The sequence below is a fragment of the Panthera onca genome, chromosome C1, assembly GCF_046562875.1.
Source record: "Panthera onca isolate mPanOnc1 chromosome C1, mPanOnc1 haplotype 2, whole genome shotgun sequence".
In the NCBI taxonomy this organism is placed as follows: domain Eukaryota; kingdom Metazoa; phylum Chordata; class Mammalia; order Carnivora; family Felidae; genus Panthera; species Panthera onca.
Genome location: NC_138346.1, coordinates 8,201,879 through 8,218,444, shown reverse-complemented (window position 1 = coordinate 8,218,444; position 16,566 = coordinate 8,201,879). Strand labels below are relative to the sequence as shown.

The following is a 16,566-nucleotide window of genomic DNA, read 5'->3' as shown; positions in this document are numbered from 1 at the left end:
TCAAACTGATTTTTAACAAGGGTGCCAAGACAGTCCATGGGGGAAAGAATAGTGTGGCGCTGTGTGTGTGTGTGTGTGTGTGTGTGTGTGTGTGTGTGTTCGTGTTCGTTGGTTTGTTTTGAAGATCTTAATTGGCTTTATTAAGTGATTCATGAATCAGGCCGCATCCCGTCTAGCAAGTAGAGGGGTTCTCCCAGAATAGGGTTTTTAACAAACAGCACTGGGACAACTGGATATCCACCTGCAAAAAAAATTGAAGTTGTGGATGTGTCTCACATTAGATAGATTAGCCCCATATGAATCTTAGACCTAAATATAAGGGCTAAAACCATAAAATTCTTAGAAGAAAATAAGGATAAATCTTGTCACCTCGGATGTGGTAATGGCATCTTAGATATGATACCAAAAGCGTGAGAAACTAAGACAAAAAACAGGTAAATTGGACTTCATCAAAATTGAATCTTTTGCGCTAAAGACACCAACAAGAAAGTTAAAAGACAGCCTACTGAATGGGAGAAATTATACATCTGATAAGGAACTGATATCTAGATTGTGTACAGAACTCATAACTCGATAACAAAAAGGCAAATAACTTAATTGTGGTATAACACGAAAGATATTTGGTCCTTGTTTTTAGTTCCTGGCACAGAGCTCCTAAAACCCTTGGGATTTCCTGAGTGATAAGTGTGACAGGAGCCTCTTTTGTTCTAATGGGGTGACTCTTCATCCACCTCTAGGTATCTTTTTTTCCCCCTAGTCCACTGAGCGATTCTGTTGGTTTAAGATGAGCTGCATATGAGGTAATAAAGCCATCTGGAGGGGTACGGGGTGGGGAGACACGGGGTTTGTGGCCCATGTCCTCTGTCCAGAAGGTGTGTCTGCAGTTTTGGCATCTCTGGTCAGGCAGGGCTGGCTTCTCCACAGATCCCAGAGCAGATAGGCAGATAAGGTTGGGGAGGGAGAGTGGGGGAGAGAGAGAGAGAGAGAGAGAGAGAGAGAGAGAGAGAGAGAGAAAGAGAGAAAGAAAGAAATGGAATATGGTTTGTGGTTGGGGGACAGGAAGAAGGGAAAGGGATCTGAACAATGGGATTCTGGGTATTTGTGAGAGAAAGAGAAAAAGACTTGAAAAAAGGAGACAACAGACCCCACTCTCCCCTTAGGGGAGCCCATTCTCCCTGCCACGTAGTCAGCACAGCACCCCCAGCACTGAGAGAGTCTGATTGGGGAAGGGATGACCCCATTCTCCCTTCTCTGTCTTGTGCTTCTCCTGTGTCTGGGGTTTGTCCTCTGGATGCCTGTGTCCTCTTCAAAAGTCGTTTTGTGAGCCCCCACCCCTGTGGCCCTGAGGGCAAGATCAGTTGGAGGTGTCAGAGTGAATGCTCCCTGGTCCCCCTGTTGGGGACATCACTGAGGATGGGCTTACAGCCTCCTGCCAGCCACCATTTGCCCTTACTTGCTGAGGGCTGTACATCTGGCCTCCCCCAAGGTTATCCCTGTAGCCCCCTGACCCCACTGAGTGCCGGAGTGATTCCACTGGGGAGCAGAGTAGAAATCTCCGTTGAGCCCAGGCATCCCCGGAAACATGTCTCCGGATCCTGAGAGATTGAAAGAGCCACCAGAGCCTGCAGAGGAAGGGGGTATCTGGGAGCTGGTGTGGCTGTGGACCTCCTGGGAGACTGATGTGGAGGTCTTGACAGCATAGGTGTTGGCCTCTTGGAACTTCCCAGTATTTTTCTCATACCGAATCCGCTTGTTGCCAAACCAGTTGGAGACCCGAGACACCTCCACACTTCTTGCCGAGCTCCTCCTCAGCCTCATCACTAGGCTCTGGGTTACTCAGATGCCAGTAGAAATACTCACTGAGACCTCGGTAGCCTGTGTGCTCAAGTTGCAGCCTTTTCTTCTGCCATCCATCCAAGAAGCGGGAACGTGGGGCCATGACAACCTCACAGGTGCTCTGCCTGAGTTGCATCTGGATGGCACGGAAGTTTCCATGGATGACACGTGCTCCATCTCCTTGGGTGCCACAGGCCGAGTGCGGCTCTGTTCCCTCAGCAGGTTTGTGACGTGGTTGTGAACTCGATTCATGCCCGCCGCTCACGTTTCTCCAGCTCCCAATGGCAGATGTGGCAGATCTGAGCAGGTTTGCTGCCATAGCCCAAGTGTTGGATGGAGTTGTAGGGGGACACTGCTGCTGCTGAGCCCCCTCCTTTCTCAGGCCCAGCCACACCCATGCCAGAAGCGGGTTGTCTGGGCGCATCCAATGTGGGCCCACCGGCTCCTCTGGGAGCTTCGAATGCCGAGGCCGGTTTTCTCCTTGGTTCCACACAGGACACTAAAGAGCAGGCTTCATGTGGTGGCAGGTGAGGGCGTGTTTCTTGGCCTGGGCCTTGTCCAGGCTCTGGTCGGTTATGGTCATTATCTGCTGCAGAAAGTCCCTGATGTCTTGCTTCCATCGACCTCCCGGGACCCCCTCCCTCCCCGCACCAGGGTCTCTGCCACTAGGAGGCTCATCAGGGTCCCCAGGCTCCCCACCCACCAATCCCAGGCGCTCCCAGCCCCCACCTGGAGGGGGAGGCCCCAGCAGCTGCTCTTCCATAGTTGTGGGGGGGCCCTGAGGCCTCCTCCCTGCTCCTCCCCTCCCCCTGCCTGATTACTGCCCCCTCCCCCGTCTGATTACCGCCCCCCCCCCCCAAAACTTGGTGGGCTCGCTGCTCCCTCTGCCCCAACCCTCTCCCATCTCTCCCCTCCTGGCTCTCCCGGAGGTTCACCCCAGCCCTGAAGGGAGACCTGGGGTACCGGCTGGGCTTCCCGCAGGAGACCCTGGCCCCTGGCGGCAGCAGAGAAAATGGAGTCATAGAAAGGAGGCCCAAAGGGGGGGTGTGTGTGAGAGAGGGAGGAGGGAGAAGGGGGGAAGCAAGGGAGGAAACTGGAAGAGGGGCCCACCTCTTGGTATCTAGGACAGGGACTGGTTTCCAGAAAGTCCAAGCCTTGTTTAGAAGCTTGGAACTTTCAACCCTACCCCCCAACCTCGAGGGAGGGGAGAGGGGCTAGGGATTGTGATAATCACCAATGGCACCGTCATGCCTACATAATAAAACCTCCACGAGAACCCCTAAATGACAGGGTTTGGAGAGCTTCTGAGTAGGCCAACGCATCCATAGGTCAGGAGGGTGGCACAGCCCAACTCCATGAGGACCGAGGCGTCTATGCTCAGGACTCATTGGAGTTTTTCTGACCTTTATGAGTTGTCCTAGCAAATTATTGAACCTGGGGTGGGTGGGAACCCCTGACTTTTAGCCAAGTTGGACAGACGTGTAGGTAACCTGGGGACCTAATACTTGCAGGTGGCTTCTGAAGTGGAGGCACTCTTGTGGGACTGAGCTCTTAAACCTGTGGAGTCTGGTGCTAACTCCAGGCAGTGTTAGAATAGGATTAATTGTTGGACACCCAGTTGGCGCTGGAGAGTTGAAGAAGTGAAGTTGGAAAAGATACCATGGATCTGGTGTCAGGAGGGGGGAAAATAGCCTCTCACCAATTAAAAAATGGGCAAAGGATCCAAATAGATATTTTTCAAAGAGATATACAAAGGCCAATACATGTGAAAAGATGCTCGACATCGTTTACCAGGGAAATGCACATCAAAACCACAGTGAGATACCACTCCACGCCCACTAAAATTGTTATAATCGAAAAGACCGAAAAAACAGTGTTGGTAAAGAATGTGGAGAAATTGGAGCCCTCAAACATTGCTAGTAGTAATGTAAAATGCTGCAGCCACTTTGGAAAATGGTCTGGTCGTTCCTCAAGAAGTTCAACATAGAGTTACTATTTGACCCAGCAATTTCACTCCTAGGTATATACCGAGAGAATGGGAATCGTGTCCACACAGAAGCCTACCACAAATATAAGCCATTCTTTCTGTGGGGGAGGGTGGTGGTCAGACATAGGTCAGGTGGAGTCCTAACTGGCTATTCTTACAAGCCTCTTTTTGATCACTCTTGGAGGGCAATCTTTTCTCCCCTTCTTGCACATTTTTGGAGAGTTGGAAGAAGCCTTATTGTAAGCCCCAAGGAGTACCATCAAACACGAATCTATAATCAATCTACCTCTACAGCAGGGCCTCTGGGTATGGGGCCTGCAGAGTGACTATGATCCTATGAAATCAATAAGTATGGCTACAGGCATGTGCACTTCTCACTGGTCAAGCATCCCAAAGAGACAGGAGGGTGGTGATCAGTCATTCTCTGCCCTGAAGAATGAGTCCATGGCCTCCACATTGCAAAGTAAGTTTTTTAGCAAGTGCTCTAACACAGGAATGGCAGATCATAGGTGGCTGTCCGACCGTTTGGGCTTTCCTCTTCGAGGGAGCTGGGAGAGGATTAAGTTCCATGCATGAGATACTTATTCAGAAACATTAGTCAGTCCTGACATTCCATGACCTCATAAAAATGCTAACACCCTTTTTCTCATCCATATATAACCTTTGGAAAAATTAACCCGGCCTCAGCCATAATTTATATGGGCAAATAATACTCCACTTATACTTCAACATTGTCATCGAGAAACTGCCTTATCTTTGTCACTGAATGACACTCTAAAGTTTATCTGTCACTGAAGGTTTCTTTTTATGGCTCTTAGAAGATACATGGCCCTCCAACACGAACAGAAGAGTCAGAGCGCTACACAACAAAACAGCCAATTTCACCAAGAGTATGCTTGCTCCCTTTGCAGCCTGATGCTCAGTAAATATTTTTGGAACTGCGTCTTCCTCAGTGGGAAATGCCTGAAGTCACGTCTGGGAGTTAACAACTGGGACCACTTTCAAAGCTCAGGGATTGTAAGGCCTGGTAGTGGCCACTGCCCTGTCCCTACCTGCCTCCCACCCCTGCCATTTATGCCCAACTCTCCCAGCCCAGACCTTCTCCTCCCCAGGAGGAGACCTGGGGGGAGTTGTGTCTCTTTAGTTTTCCAGATGTGCTTCAGAATCATTTGGGCACTTTTCCTAAAAATTTCCATTGATATTTTGATTGACATTATACAGTCGATTTGAAAAGATTCAAATCATTACAACATTGAGTTTTACCATGAACATGGCATGCATTTTTACTTTCTTGTTTTGTAACTCTCAGTTTTTATATAGTTTCTGCACATTTATTGTTAAACTAATTTTAGGGTATATTATTACAGTTGCTATAGTGTATGTACTTTTACTGTTCCCCCACCCTTTTGCCTTCTGATTATTAGTATAGAGGAAAGGAATTGATTTGTGAATTATTTGGTATCCATTCACTTTAAGTAAACTATTATTAGTCCTAAGAATTTTTCATCTGGTAATTTTAGGAATAAAATCACATTATCAACAAATGATCATTCTATCTCCGGCCTTTCCCTTCCTCTAGCTGAACCTCTTTTTCAGCTGTTTCTTATTGTGTTCAGCGGAGCAGATCCTTTCTTAAATAAACCTTTCGTTAGGGAAGACATTTAGGACTCTACAGAATATTTAAAGAACAAAACCATGGAAGTGACATATCTCAATTTCTGGGATGCTGCCAATGCAGTACTTAGAGGAGATTTATTGCTCCCAGGGCTTATATTATGGAGAAAAAAAAAGAGAAACAATAAATCAAGTCCATACCTGATGAACTTTGTTCCCTTTAAGTTACAAACCAAGAGAAAGGAGAAAAAGGAAGTAATAAATTTAAACAAAATGGAGGAAGAAGAGAGAGAATTGATAAACTTAATCAATAGCACGTGGAAGGAAATGACCCTTCTGCAGAGTGGGGCAAAGTGGGACAGGATGGAGGAAGGGGCCTGGCTTCTCCAGGCAGTCCACTCTTCCTTCCCATCAGATGCCTGGGGGCAAGTGGGCTTGGGGAAGGGGGTTCAGTTAGCCCTGTGGCCACCCACTGGCCGTGGATCCTGACGGGAGTTCTCGCCCTAATCAGTATCAGAAGTACTTGGGGTGGAATAGAGAATGCTCAAAATCAGGAAAGCGCCCAGCAGACCCTGCAGCCAGGGAGAGGGAGGCACACAACTTGAGGCAAGTGCACCCTATCGTGGGCCTGACACCCCTTCTTCATAAATCCGTGTGGTCCTACGCTGCTTAAGGGTCCTCCTTTTCCTCTGTCTTATCTTGTTTTTAATTTTAAGAAGAAATTGGATTTCATCTTGAGTGAGAAAAGGACAAGTTCTTGGTTTTGCCTGCCCTCAGGACAGAGCATTTGGGGATCGGATACCACAGGCTGGGTGAAGTCACCCCAGTCACAGGTGACAAATGCGGGCACAGAGCGGGGAGACTGGCTATGCTGGGCTCACAAATTCTTTTTGGGCTGGTTCTTTAGAGGATTTAATACTATGGTTATTTGAAGGGAAAGTTCCTTTATAGACAGTCTTAAAAAAATTAATAAGCCATTAGCCAAATTCTAAGAAGGAGCGAATGCAAATTAATATACTCTGGAAAAAAGCATGAACTAATATAAAACATGTTTTACAAGCAAAATGAGGGGATCAGATTCTCAGCAGTCTGCTTGGATGTTTTTGTAACAAAATAGAAATTAATATCTTCCCAGGGGCTCATCATCTATTCCCTTCAACTCAATGTAATAAGCAGCAATTTTTTTTTTTTAATAGAGAAGAAAAAGCTCCCAGCTGCTTTTTTGAACAAGCCGAAACAGAAGGACATCTTAGAGTCGATCTGGATCTGTTGAGAGTCACTGGGTGGCCCCTTTGTTTTGCAATGGAAGGAGAGTGGACTCTCATTTTCCAGGTGGGGGTCAGTGAAGAACAGGCTTAGCAGGTGCTGGCCTCCCTGGCGTGCAGAGTTCTGGCACACGCAAACCAAGAGCCTCCGGGGAGGAAAGAACTGAGACCCGAGCCCCTTCTCCCTGAGATTCGAAGCTAGGCAGGCCCGTGGGGTCATCTAGCGGACTCTGGCCAAGGTTGCTATGCTGACAGGGCCGTGCTGCTCTGTGCACAGTGTGGGCTGAGGCTGGCAGTCCCCCACTCAGCCACCCTGCTGGCATGGCGGTTTGGGCAGAGTCCCAAGCTCATGAAGATGACCCAAACAAACTGAGGCCTTGGAGCTCAGACGAGGGTCAGCATAAGCAGGGGCATCACTGCAGCGGTCCAAAGCATCCTGCAGATTTGGGGACCCTTTGTTAGCAGTGACAGTGGGTGGTAGCATCAGAGGCAAAGACGGCAGTAATTCTCTGCCTGGTGTCAGATATGTGTTGGGGAGGCCTCAAGATGGACATACTGAACTTCCTGCTAATAAAAGCTGTAGACATGTAACTAGAAATTCAGTAGAGACCTGACTCCCTTTTTATCCTAAGCTGTTGAAGCAGGTCTTGCTGTTCCTCTCCATGCGTTTAGCACCGTATATTGATTTTTAGTATTTGACAAAATCAAGTTCGTTTGTGCAGCTTTAAGAAAGGAAGCAGATACCACAAACACATCTAAGTTTCCAAGTTTCAGAACAGGACAACATTTTCCCTAATGGTCACATAGATCTTCCAGTTGGCTTTACTTAAGGGAATGCTAGCTGCTGTAACAAAGAAACATGATATATGGGGCTCAAACATGATGGAAAGTCCAAAGTGGGTGTTGTGCTTGGCAGGCTGGCTCTCCTCTAGGCACTGATTCTTGGGCCCAGGACCCTGCCGTCTTATGGCCTTGCTGTCTTCAACATGTCACTTCCAGGGTCGCCATGCTTGTCCTCATCAAGCTGACTGGGGGGGTGAAGAGCACAGAGGATCACACGTGGGAGATTTCCATGGGCCAGCCTGGAAGTGGCACATGTCACTGCTGCCCACATTCCTTTGATCTGAACTGTCACATGGCCACACCTAACTGCAAAGGAGGCTGGGAAGTGAAGTCCAGATGAGGTGGAAATCATCTAGTGAACAGATAACAGTTTGTGTCCCAGACAGGACACAGATTATTACAAGAGACCCAGAGTGCCCCTCGCAAAAGTTAGATTGGAGATGCCAAGTTCAATGTGAAAATGTCCAAGTCCTTGGAACACGTGGGGGTTTGTTTGCTTTTGTTTTTGTTTTCGATGACCGAATACGTGAACAGTACATTTCTCTTGTAGGGAAATGAGTTTATGTTGTGATCCTTGGACCAAACTCACTAGCAGTATGAAAGCTTGCTCCCTCATGCCCTGCCTTGACAGCCTTTCATCTTAGTTGTCCTGAGAGCTGAGGTCAAAGAGCATGAGCTTCAACACTCAGCTCTGAACAGTGGCTCAGAGCTTTGGGCCCTCGAGATGTACGGGGCATCGACGGCCATGCTGACAGATGCCGGTGGTAGGTACAAGTGGGGAGGCCGTCACACACCCTGCAGGAGCTGAATGGGGTTGTCCAGGAGCTCATGTGTGACTACCTCTGTGGCCTCCCAGAAAACGGCCGCAGGGAACTGTGCAAAGGGAGAGGGTCCTTGGGAGTAAATGGGGGTTGTCCCCATGGTAGCACAGGTTACTTCCATGCCTGTGATGAGGGCTGGTGGGACTGGGAAGCTTGGGCCACACAAAATCCAGAGCTCATTTGTCTTTCAGGTGATACTGTGGTCCCTTCAAGGCATTTATCACCTGATGAAGCTGCCCCCGGGCCATTTCATTTTCTCCTGACAAATGCCTGTGTCCCCTCAGCCCTTGGATCCACAAGGCTGTGGCTGTCAGCCCAACAGGAAGTCCTGTCTCTGTTTCCATCTTTGCTGCGTGTTCCACCCAGTGGGCACTTGGGGGTGGGTGCCGATTAGCTTCTGTGTGATGCTATGGGCTGCACCCCTCCCCGCGCCAGGCACCGTGCTGGGCACTCCGTGCACCCCACGCCCCAGTCCTTGTGACCTGCTGCAGGAAATGTTCTGTAGCAGACTCTTCTGGTTCTAGAAACAAGAGGCTCACCCCAGCTCCTCGAGCAGTGGGTGTTCATTGAGGGATCCAGAAACCCCCAGGCACTCTGTCTTCTGGGGTATTTTCTTAATGGATATTTTGTGCTATTTTACTGAACGTGCTGGATGGTAAAAGGTGTTTACCTCACAGGAATGCAAACTGTTTGACTCAATATTTTTATTGTCTTAAAAATCTTCTAGGTGTCCATCATCGGGAACTTCCCCTGTATACCTCTCTTGGCAGCCTGCAGCCTCCTGGACATTTGGAGAGGCGCTCCCAACACACCCTGATTCCGTTTTGGGGGTCTTTTCTGTGCCTCCTCCAAACTCCTCCTCCACATCGTGCCGAGAAGTTTAATTTCCTCTCTCACTGGGGTCCGGGCCTCCCCAGGCAGCCCCAACCCCAATAATACTCTGCTAAACAGAGTATCTGCTGAGCACACACGTTGGAAGGGGACTGAAGAACTACCAGAGGCGTCTCTTTCTTCCCTGATTTTCTTTATCCCTTCCCCACAAGCCCCCACGAGGGGAGGAGAGCTGTGTAAAGGTTTCTTTCCCCACCGACATGAGTGGGCTGCCTCCTCCATCCCCTCCCCTCCCGGGCAAACATGGCTGCAGCCTCCTGTTTTCATTTATAATCAGATGGAGAGGTGCCCCCCAACATTCTAACACAGAGACCGTTGTGTCCCCGCACCCTGGAGATGAGCTGTGGATTTAAGGTAGCTCTAGGACCAGGTATTCTGTCATCTGATAAAAAGATGGTCTAAGGGGCACCCGGGAGGCTCAGTCGGTTAAGCGTCCAACTTAAGCTCAGGTCATGATCTCCTGGTTGGTGAGTTCAAGCCCCGTGTGAGGCTCTATGCTGACAGCTCAGAGCCTGGAGCCTGCTCTGGATTCTGTGTCTCCCTCTCTCTCTCTATCCCTCCCCTGCTTGAGCTCTGTTGCTCCCTCCCCAAAATAAACTAACATTAAAAAAAAAAAAAAAAGATCTAAGGGGCACCTGGGTGGCTCAGTTAGTTAAGCATCCAACTTCAGCTCAGCTCATGGTCTCACGGTCTGTGAGTACGAGCCCTGCGTCAGGCTCTGTGCTGACAGCTTAGAGCCTGGAGCCTGTTTCAGATTCTGTGTCTCCCTCTCTCTCTGCCCTTCCCCCATTCACGCTCTGTCTCTCTCCCTCTCTCAAAAATGGATAAACATTAAAAAGAAATTAAAAGATGATCTGGGGCTTCCCTGCCAGGTTTCACCACTGCCCACTGAGACCCAGCTGCTGTGATTAAAGCTGCTTCTTTATCCCAGTTTAGGTTTCTTTTTTTTTCCTTTTTATTTTTATTTTAATGTTCATTCATTTTTGAGAGACAGAGTATGAGCAGGGAAGGCAGAGAGAGGGAGATACAGAATCCGAAACGGGCTCCAGGCCCTGAGCTGTCAGCACAGAGCCCCCACATGGGCTTGAACTCACCAACCTAGAGATCATGACTTGAGCCCAAGTTGGACGCTCAACCTACTGAGTCACCCAGGTGCCTCTCCCAATTTAGGTTTCTGAAAGGGAATCTGATTGGCCTCATTCGTTTCCACTCACTTTTCATGCCAGACATTCATAGGTCAGATGCCTACCCTGGCCCATCAGCTGTGGTCAGGACAGTACAGAGTACCACTGCCTTAGGAGGGACAGAAGGGACCGAGGGAGCGGGTATTTCCTGCTGCTGCCGGGATAGACCATGTGGTATAGTCCCCTGTTTTGCCCAAAGTCATACAGCTAAATGTCAGAGGCAAGGTACAGAGCTGTTCATGCCAAAGCCACTTAACCATCACCCCTTTGTTCTACATTCACCTGTCAAAGGTAGAGGTGGGAGACACAGGATGATGGGAAGGAGTTCCTTGGCCAGGACTAAAATATAGCAAGTATGGTGGAAATAAAGTGATCACTCCTGTAGTAGATACATTTACAATCCTCCTATCAAGAACAGTTATCAAGCCCTTACACACACAAAAAACCTCACACTGCAGGATAATAGCAAGAAAAGAAGCCAATAAATCATTACCCCAATTTTTGAAAAATGGCGTGAATTGCATATTAAAAAGTCAAGGGAATGGAGTGAGGTCATCTTCAAATGGCAGAAGGCCCCTCAAATTAGAGCCAGCTGTGCTCAGGCTCCACACCTGGCTGCACACACGGGCCAGTCCGCGTGACAGACGAGTTCGGAATGGAATAGAAACCATCCCGGGAACCCGCAGGAAATGCAAGTCCCTCGCCAGGTAGGAGCAGAAGTAGGAACGCGAGGATATTAGCAGCCATTTCGACTCTCCACACAGTTCAACACTTCAGAGAAATCCTCCAGGGTTTTTAAAGCTTTCCATCCTTGTGTTTTATTTTATGGATTTTAAGACCTGCCTTCTCCCACCCAGTCTCTTTCTCCTCCTTGGGCCTCATGATTACTTCCTGTTGCAGGCACCTGCAAAATAGCCCCAGTTTCCCCTGATTAAGACCTCTCTTTGTCCTAAGTCCCTCTGGCAAGCTTGTACCCAGGGCATCCTCTTTGAAGGATTGTTCATGGAAGGATTAAATGATTCCAACCAAGACTACCCGGGTTTAGATCCTGATTCTAATTTTTGCCAGCCTAGTGAGCTAGCATCTGTGCCTTGGTTTTCTCGTCTATAAAATGGGGATAAGTATAGTAATCACCTAATAAGGATTGTTGTGGGGATTATATGAGATGATTTACGTTAATTATTGGAAGAGTGCCCAGCACATAGTAACTGCCCTGTAAATATTAGCTATTTTTACTGTAAAGTAGAAGATGGGAGAGGAGTTAAATGACATTTTTTGGGATAACAAACCTTAGCAATTTTGGCCATTCCAGAGAAAGTCACAGAAAGGAATGCCATGGGATTGCCTGGTCTGGGGCTTAGGATATCCACACTGGCATCCCCTTGTGGGTCTTAGTCCTCTCCAAACATTATGGCTGAGAGCAATTCTATGAATTGTTGTCTTTCTACCACTGCAATGGTACATTTTTCAGTGCTTTTCCATACATTTGTCATGGGCACTTGTTTATGGCCATCCAATGTCCATTTCCCTTGATCTCTTTGGGGGAGAACACCCCTGTCCCACTGGGTGCAGTCTTTGGGAAGCAGTAAATCAGAAAGTTCTCAACCTGATTGCTGGGGAAACCAAAGAGGTCTTCATATCCCATCACAGAACTCAGACTGCCCATGACTCCTTGGGTCATAGGACCTATGCTCCATCCATCAGACTCTCGTGGGACTCTGAGATACGAGGACAAGTAGAGGGACACAGGACAGAAAAGAATCAATGTTGGCTCATTGCAGGTGCAGTGCCACCCTGTCCCCTGCTGTTTTCGAGCTTGTTTCTTTTGCTTTTCCATCAGCCTTCTGAGTTATCTGATAGCCTTCCTACATACTTTCTTCTGTCCAGACACACAGACTCCCTTGTTTGCAACCAGAGACCTCCAACATTCATTTGCTGAATTTCACCCGCTGAGAGCTGTTGAGTTTCACAACTCTGACAGATTAAAGGTATGAAGGCCACTATTGGTTTCAAAATAGCTCCTGACCTACGAATTGGAATCCAGATGGAAGGTTGGTGGAATGAGGAAAAGGTCACAGAACTTATGTTTGTATTCTGATTCTTCTTCATCTCAGAATGCATAGAAGTGATCTCTCGGGCCTGCTTTCTCTCTACAAACCTTCCACGTATCACATAATCCTGGTTAGGAATCATTGGACCTGTCAGGCAGAGTGTGGAAAACTGGCCCATGGAACAGGAATCAAATGTGTAACCTTGCTTACCAACACCAGAATCTCCTTAACACCCAGCTTTCTTCTTCTTTGCAAACTCACTCCCCTCTTTCCACTCCAGGCCTGCGCTCTTACATGCTCATCTCATGGTCTCCAGCCTCTGGTCTTCACCCCTAGCAAATCCATCATGCTTATGGCAGTTGGAACCATCTGAGCATCGAAGACTCATGATGGCTGGAGCTGGAGGAGATCTTGAAAAGCAAGCAGAAAAAACTTTTATGTGGAAGAGGGGGACATTGAGGGTCTTTAATACTAAATGCTTTGCAGAGTTGGGGTTAGAGCCCAGGACCCCAGACCTTATTCAGCACTCCTGTTATGCCACGTGGACACTCATGGATCAGGAGCTAAAGTTGTTGAAGAAGTTAGTTGGTGTTGGTGGTAATCAAATCATTGTTTCCAATCTTACATCCGTGCTCTTGCTTTGAGATGCTGAGTTGCTTTCCAATGGAGTAAGCAAAGTGAATTTCTCTGCTCTGTGAATGTTGGGCTGGGCAAAGGGACCTGCTCAGATAATTCAATTGGAATCTGAGCAGAAATGACAGATATTCCAGTTCCAAAGAGGATGTGTGATGCTACCCACCTCTCTTGCACTTCCTGCTGTTCACCATGGGAAGAACATACTTCAGGTGGCCATAGGCCCCAGAATGAGAAACACGGAGGGACACTAAATGGAACCCAGAGCCTGAAGTAGAGCTGTTTCAGCCAACCTGCAGATCTATGAATGTGAAATAGTTGATTGCTGCTCTAAGCCACTTGGGTTTCTGAGTTCATTTGTTACCCAGTACAACTCATCGGGAACCTGCCTGATACATTGTTCTCAAGCTCAAGGATAAGCAGAGTGTGAAGAGCAGAGTTCATGGCTCCAGACATCCTGCAAGCTGTTGCCCAAATAGACTTCTTAAGTTACTCCTGTTCCCCAGTGCCTGATAATTAAGTCCATTCGCCTTGGCTCAGCATTGAAGCTTCTTCCCACCTGAACTGCAACCAGTACTTCAGCCCCATCTTCCTCTTCTTCCCTCTACTAACCTTCCATTCCACATGCACCCCATGTACATTCGTATGCCCAACTCCTCTGTTCCACCTAATTAAGTCCTAAACTTCATGAAGACAGCCAACCCAGGACCATTGATCCCTCCTCTCTCCCAACACACATCATTAGAGACAGAGCTCAGCGATGCTCCCCCACTCTCCCTGACTCTCCCTCACCCCGGTGCCCCACCCTGGTACCCTATCCTGTGTCTTCCCTCCCTCTGTGTTAGAAGTAGTGTCGGCACAGCCCTAACTGCTCCTAACCTAGACTCTTTGACATGCAGTCCTGACAACCCTGTGTCACCCCAAGCCACCTCTGGGCACTTTCCATGGTCCATCCTCATGCGAACAGGACCCAGGTGCCTCCTGATACAGAGAAGAGGATGTTGGAAGCCAAGGGAAAAAGACCTCACAGGGTGACTGAGACAAAGAGAAGAGACCAGGCAGCCTTGGGGCTTTGGCAAGACTGACTTGGATGCCAGGCTGAGTCTGTTAACTGAACCTGAGAACCTGCTGAAGAAGGCCTGGTAAAGCCCTGGTAAACTTGATACCTGGGATGGCTTGAAGCTCAGGAAGGCCCTTCCGTCCCTGGAAGGTGGACCTCAAGGAGTCAGTCCTTTGAACACAAAGGATGGGGGAGACAGAACCTGCCGGATCACAGCAAAAGAAAGCAGCCACCCGTTTTTTGTTTTGTTTTTTGTTTTTTTGCCCAATGGTTCGCTGAACGTATTTTACCAAACGACATTTTTCCTAACTGGCAAGAGTGGTCTACAAGTGGATCACTGAAATCATGGAGGGAGTCCTTTGGAGGCCAGTGCGGTTCCTGCTGCCCTGACTCAGAACATCAAATACACCACCGGAAAACCTGAACACGCAAGACCACAGTCTCCAGTTTAGTTGAGAGAACCTGCAGCCCGTGGGGCCCAAAGCCAGAGAATGTGCCGGAGGGGAGTTTTATTGCAGGGGCCTGAATTTAACCAGCTGGAGCTCTTTTTAAACAATCATCCTATTCATATATTTAAAATAAATTGTGCATCTTTTAGCAAGCAGTCAGCGTTTCATTATGAAGATGGAAGAAGGAACAGAGTGTTCTTGGCTGGGTTGGTCCCAGAGTCCCAGGCTCCTTTTCAGGACTTCTCAGCATGTGGTGAAGACATTTATTAAGGTGAATGTGTTTCAGGCCTGACAGATTGGAGGCCCACATACCTACACGGCAAGCATCTGCCAGCCAACAGAGTGGTACACGGTGAACCCTTTCCGAAGTGATGTCACATCTCCTGACGTTCTACCAGACTCCTGGAGGGAGCGACCAACTTAGAGACAAAAGGGAGGTTTTAGAATGCTCAATGGATTTACCAAAATCTCTTGGTAAGAGATACAAAAATACCGCCCAGAGCTACAACAATTAAAATAGCGTGAAATGAGGGCACCTGGGTGGCTCGGTTGGTTAAGTGGCCGACTCTTGACCTTGGCTCAGGTCGTGGTCTCGTGGTTTGTGAGACTGAGTGCCGAGTGGGGCTCTGTGCTGACAGCACGGAGCCTGTTTGGGATCCTCTCTCTCTCTCCTCCTCTCTGAGTCCCTCCTCCACTCTCATGCGCTGCACGCACACACTCTCCCTCTCAAAATAAATACACTTTAAAAAACAAATTAAAAAAAATTAAATAGTGTCAAAGGGTTAAAAAAGAATTTCTCAAAAATAGACTTTGGGATGTATGGGAAGTCAACATATATTAAAGGGGGGAAAAAAGAAGCTCATTCCTTGAAAAGATCAACAAACGATGAAACCTTCTGGCAAGTTTTACAAAGAAAAAGTACATATAATGAGGCATGAATATGCAAGAATAACCCTTGAGTCAGCCCCTGATACCAAAACCTGACAAATCAGCACAAAAAGATAATACGGATCAATCTCTCTTTTGAATATTGATATAAAATATTAAATAAAATATTAGAAAATCTGATTCATCAGCATATCAAGCCAGTTTTATTACAGGAGTGCAACAGTAGTTACAATTTTGGGAAATTTGGTCTTGTAGTTTATTACATTAATAGGATAAAAGTAAAAAAAACCTTATACATAATTATCTTCAGTGCCTCTCAAACTTTAATACACGCAAGATTTACCTGAAGCTCCATTCAAGATGCAGGTTCTGATCCAGTATGTCTGGGATGGGCTGAGTGTGTGCATTTCTAGAAAGCTCCTGGATGATGCCCACGCTGGTGGTTTAAGGATGCCACTTTTAGTACAAGAAACGCAAAATCTCAAGTTCCAGACCTCCTGAATCTCAATCTGCATTTTATCAAGATTATCTGGCGATTTTTATGCACATTAAAGTATGAGAAGCAGGGGTCCCTGGGTGGCTCAGTCAGTTAAATGTCTGTTCATTTTGTTTCAGGTCATGATCTCACGCTCTTGAGATCAAGCCCCATGTCATGTTCCGTCCTGATGCTTGAAGCCTGCTTGAGATTCTTTCTCTCTCTCTTTCTCTCTCTCTCTCTTTCTCTCCACCCTTCCCCTGCTCACACACATATGCTGTCTCTCTCAAAATAAATAAATATTAGGAAAAAAAAATTGGGGGCGCCTGGGTGGCTTAGTCGGTTGGGCGGCCGACTTTGGCCCAGGTCATGATCTCATGGTTCGTGGATTTGAACCCCGCATCGGGCTCTGTGCTGACAGCTCAGAGCCTGGAGCCTACTTCGGATTCTGTGTCTCCCTCTCTCTCTGCCCCTCCCCTGATCTCTCTCTCAAAAATAAATAAACATTAAAAAAAAAATAAAGATTGAGAAGCAAAGCTCTAGATCGATCGTTCTCACCTGTGGGTAGA

General features: G+C 47.7%; 1 pseudogene; it reads right to left on the bottom strand.

The window, feature by feature from the left end:
• Positions 1-1,354: 1,354 nt before the first annotated feature.
• LOC132672285 (pre-B-cell leukemia transcription factor 2 pseudogene) lies at positions 1,355-2,653 on the bottom strand (annotated as a pseudogene).
• Positions 2,654-16,566: the final 13,913 nt, after the last annotated feature.